Source organism: Lathyrus oleraceus, chromosome 2 (assembly GCF_024323335.1).
Source record: "Lathyrus oleraceus cultivar Zhongwan6 chromosome 2, CAAS_Psat_ZW6_1.0, whole genome shotgun sequence".
Taxonomy (NCBI): domain Eukaryota; kingdom Viridiplantae; phylum Streptophyta; class Magnoliopsida; order Fabales; family Fabaceae; genus Lathyrus; species Lathyrus oleraceus.
In genome coordinates this window covers 100,179,791-100,184,958 of record NC_066580.1, presented here as the reverse complement: position 1 = coordinate 100,184,958, position 5,168 = coordinate 100,179,791, and the positions used below count along the sequence as shown (strand labels likewise).

Below are 5,168 nucleotides of genomic sequence, written 5' to 3'. Positions count from 1 at the left end.
GTTTGCATTGATTGTGAAAGATAAAAGAAGCGTATTTAGAAATTACAAGCCATAAGCTATAATAGTAAATAATTTGGGATTGTCCTATTCTAGATATTTCATGCCATCAAAGTATAAAGGTTTGGTTTGAGGGTAATCTCTTGAAGATGTTCCCGACGCTCCAAGTTCCGTCACTTCGTTAGCTTGTATGTCTTAGGTAAAACATGATCCAGATGAATACGGTGATTTGCAAAGGAAGAAACATTGTAACAACAAAACCAGCAAAACAGAATGACAAGAATGATTTTGTAGCTTCAAAGTGCTTTAATTGATTAGCATAATTAAAATATGGAAATAAGGTTTGAATGCTTAAAAAAGTAATTACATAAACAGATTTTAAATCCAATAGGTTACAAATAGTCCAAATATACATTTAACCTAAATACTTAATTGATTACACCTTAATTTAATAAAAAGCTGTTGCAATTTCAATTGATAAGAACCATTGCCCCAAGAGACCAAAGCCAGAGACCGTTGAACCTTCCTTGGAACTGGTACGCCTCAAACTCGCTTTCTTGAAGCTTCACGCAACCACCTCCCATCCCATCAAAGTCACTTCAAGATGTAACCTGCAAAGATAAAAATAGCTTAATTAAAAAGCCCTTTTCATAAGCGCTTAAAGAACTGAAAAATAACTAATAAGTTAATCAGTTTAGCACTTTATCCAGAAGTCCAACATGAATACTCAAAAAGCATTTCGAAAATGGCGTAAAACAGTAACACATTTACAAAAATGAAATCCACAATAACCGGGAATGAAAAGGCATAACAGACAGAGTGTTTTTTAGGCTTAAAAATTCATCTGTGAAAAGATCATCAAATATAAGATAACGCAGCAGAAAAATCCAGAAAAAAACTTTTTTTCACAAAAAAACTCATGTTTTCAAAAAATCTAAGAGAGTTTTCTCGTTGAAACTCTGGCCTAGGTGAGGTTAGATCCTCCTACCTCTTCAAAAGCACAACAGTATTAGAGGAAAGAAGAAATGTGTTGATTTACCTGAAAGCCCTACTGGACGGTAAAACCCCTTGCCTCTCATTTTTAAATAGAACTTGCATAATCTTCATTTATACTGGATTTCGCACTGTCTATCTCGTTTGCTCGCTCCTGGGTGTTTGTCGTTTGAACTCCGGTTTGAGCGAACCCCTTAGCATTTCGTTCTTTGGAATCCTCGATTCAGACTTCGATCCTTCCTAGCTTGATCTTTCTTGGTTGTTCTTAGTACTCGTTGGCTCAGGGCGAATCGGTTTTGTGTTAAGGGTTTATGGATTTTTAGAGGTTGGATTCGAACTCGAAAGGGGGTATTTAGAGGGTTAAGTTGTGTTTTGAGGAGGGTGGCCGGAGAAGAAGGGAGGCTCCACCGTAAGCCGTCGGCTTCGGCGGTCTTCTCCGGGAGGAAAGAAACTTTTTAGGGTTTGCTAAGTTTTGGAACGACTGAAAACTGCAGAGAGAGAAAAGCTATTAAGAAAGCAACGATGCCTTTTCCTTTTTCTGTTTTAAGTTTAACCTAGATGGGTCTGTTTCGGGCCTTCCAGATTTGGCCCATTAATTCCTATCAGCACCCCCCATGCGATTGGCTGTTTTTTGTTAAGACCATAATGATTTTTTAGTGTTAATTGGAAAATATCTTAGAATCTAATTAGATAATTTTTATTTAGAAATAATTATAGATTAATTAGAATTCTTTTGTGATTTATATTTATTTTAGAATTTTAGTTTAATTTAGAATGATTTTAGAATTTAATTATTAATATCTTAGAATTTAATTAGATAATTTTTATTTAGATATAATTATAGATTAATTAGAATTCTTTTGTGATTTATATTTATTTTAGAATTTTAGTTTAATTTAGAATGATTTTAGAATTTAATTGTTAATATCTTAGAATTTAATTAGATAATTTTTTATTTAGAAATAATTATAGATTAATTAGAGTTCTTTTGTGATTTAGATCTATTTTAGAATTTTAGTTTAATTTAGAATGATTTTAGAATTTAATTGTTAATATCTTAGAATTTAATTAGATAATTTTTATTTAGAAATAATTATAGATTAATTAGAATTCTTTTGTGATTTATATTTATTTTAGAATTTTAGTTTAATTTAGAATGATTTTAGAATTTAATTGTTAATATCTTAGAATTTAATTAGATAATTTTTTATTTAGAAATAATTATAGATTAATTAGAGTTCTTTTGTGATTTAGATCTATTTTAGAATTTTAGTTTAATTTAGAATGATTTTAGAATTTAATTGTTAATATCTTAAAATTTAATTAGATAATTTTTTATTTAGAAATAATTATAGATTAATTAGAGTTCTTTTGTGATTTAGATCTATTTTAGAATTTTAGTTTAATTTAGAATGATTTTAGAATTTAATTGTTAATATCTTAGAGTTTAATTAGATAATTTTTTTATTTAGAAATAATTATAGATTAATTAGAGTTCTTTTGTGATTTAGATTTATTTTAGAATTTTAATTTAATTTAGAATGATTTTAGAATTTAATCTTTGTTAATGTTTTAAAATTTTGGATAATAGTTTAGAATTTAGATTTTCAATAGTTTAATATTGTTTTGAGTTTTAATTTAATGATACTTTTATTAGTTGTTTAAACTTTAGTTATTTGTTTTAGATTTAATATTTTATTGTGATTCTCTTGATTATTTCATGTTGATTTCAATTAACACCTAACATTTAACGATTAACTCTAATTTTTAAACTTCCGCAATTAACATCTAACTCTTTTAAATTCCGTTTCTAACGTTTATTTTTGTGTTTACTTTATATCATTGTACATTCTTCGTCTCATCTTAAAATGAACCTAAAAATAATAAAGACTTAAAAATACAAAAAGATTATAATTCCCATGCCATCAATTCAAACCAATTTTTAAAACAAATAGAACCTCTCGATTCAAGGTCGAGCCCATTTTTCAAAACACCTATGTAAGTTGATCGCTGGTAAAAGCATCGCCATCAACCTCACATGGCTTACTCTTGGGCTTTCTTACAATGAGACCTATTCGGTTATTAATTAATCGAGTAGATGATTGATTCACTAAATAAAAGTCCAATTTATTCACAAAAATACAAATTTAAAACCTCGATCCAACATCGAGTATTTTTTATTAAAATTAATTTAAAAAATACCTAACTCCGATTAAACACCTTTTTATTTATAAATGAAAAGGGGGATGGTTTTGAGTTTTCAACTCCTCTTCTCGATTATTCGAATACGAGTTCTCTTACTCGGTTAGTCAGATAATTGTCGTTTCTAACTCGCCTAAGCACAAACAAATTATTTTCATAATAATGAAATGAAAAGGGGACGGTTTTGAGTTTTCAACTCCTCTCCTCGATTATTTGAATACGAGTTTTCTTACTCGGTTAGTCAAATAGTCGTCATTTCTAATTCATTTAAGCACAAACAAATCAAATCCTTTTATAACAAGAAACCAAAAGGGAGATAACTTTGAGTCTTCAATTTTTTCTCCACGACTATTTGAATACAAGTTCTCTTACTTGGTTAGTCAAATAATTGTCGTTCCTCTACAAATTTCCAAACCCCGATTAAATAAAAATATTTTCACAGTAAACTAAATGAAAAGGGAGTTGACTTTGAGTTTTCAACTTCACTCCTCAGTTGGTCGAATACGAGTTCTCTTACTCGGTCAGTCGAACAACTGTCATTTTTCCGCAAACATACAACCTAATCAAATCATTTTCTTAACAAACTATACGAAAAAGGGGATGGTTTTGAGCTTTCAACTCCTCTCCTCAAATACTTGGATATGAGTAGTCTTACTCAGACACTCAAGTACTTGTCGTTTATTCTAAAAAATATCAACCATATACAACCTTATTTTCATAAATATTCAGATGAAACAGAAAGCGGTCTAGAGTCTTCTATTCTCTTTCCCGATTATTAGGATACGAGTTGTCTTACTCGATTATCCGAATATTCGTCATTCGTTCAAAATACCTTAATTATTATCAAATCCTTTCTATAATTAAGGATGGAAAAAGAAAGTGGTCTAGAGTCTTCTATTCCCTTTCCCGATTGTTAGGATACGAGTTGTCTTACTCGACTATCCGAGTAATCGTCATCCGACCAAAAACATCTCGACCAATCAAAACATCCGACATATTAATCCAACTTGTCACCCCCGTGTGACCAAAACTCTTTTCAGAAAGAACATTATTTAATCCTTTCTAATGCGCAAAACAAACTAGTGCTTAGGCCTCCGCCGAGAGTAGACAAGCCAACGTTTAGCCTTTGGAATGCGACCTAAACATATGTTCACTAAAAGACACCAACAAACCGTAGTTCCCCGAACTACGAATGCTCTGATTTCCTTATTTAAGGATATGTAGGCAGGAGATTGCTATATCTTCGCGAGCACACTAATAAAAAACCTCCCCATTCTCCTTTTTGAGGTTCTCATCCATTTCTATTTTTAATAACCTAAAGATAACAAACAAACATAAATTAACACTCGAAACACACTATTGAACTAAAAGGTTCCCGTTGAGTACAACGGACGCAAGGGGTGCTAATACCTTTCTCTTGCGTAATCCACTCCGAACCCGAATATGGTTGCGAAGACCATTATTCCATTTCCTAAAGGTTTTATCGATATTTTCCTGTCCCTCATTGGGATAAATAAAGTTCGGTGGCGACTCTGTCCGAACACTAATTTTTTCCGCGACCATCGCGAGGAATCGTATTTTTCGAGATGCGACAGAAGTGTTAGAGGAATATGAATCTTATCCGCGTAAATTTGACACTTATGGCATTTCTTCACGTATTTGCAGCAGTCAGACTCCATTGTCAGCCAATAGTAGCCTGCTCTCAACATCTTTCTAGCCATGGCATGTCCATTGGAATGAGTACCAAACTAACCTTCATGGACCTCAGTATTTAGTAGGTCTGCTTCGTGTCTATCCACGCATCTGAGCAGAACCATGTCAAAATTTCTCTTATAAACCATGACAATCTCCTCAAAGTCTTCCTATCTTTCACAGATGCCCCAGGCGGGTAATGTAACACCCTTCTAAAATACCCCAAATATTTAATAACAACAACAAGTATATATCAGAGTAAATACACAAAACAAGGGTGCCAC

General features: G+C 31.6%; 1 long non-coding RNA gene across 1 annotated transcript; it reads right to left on the bottom strand.

The window, feature by feature from the left end:
* Positions 1-334: 334 nt before the first annotated feature.
* On the bottom strand, positions 335-1,531 carry LOC127121174 (uncharacterized). Its single transcript, XR_007803338.1, has 2 exons — positions 1,037-1,531; positions 335-608 (listed from the first exon to the last, which is right to left on the bottom strand). It is a non-coding gene; the product is annotated as an uncharacterized LOC127121174 (long non-coding RNA).
* Between the last annotated feature and the right edge of the window lie 3,637 nt (positions 1,532-5,168).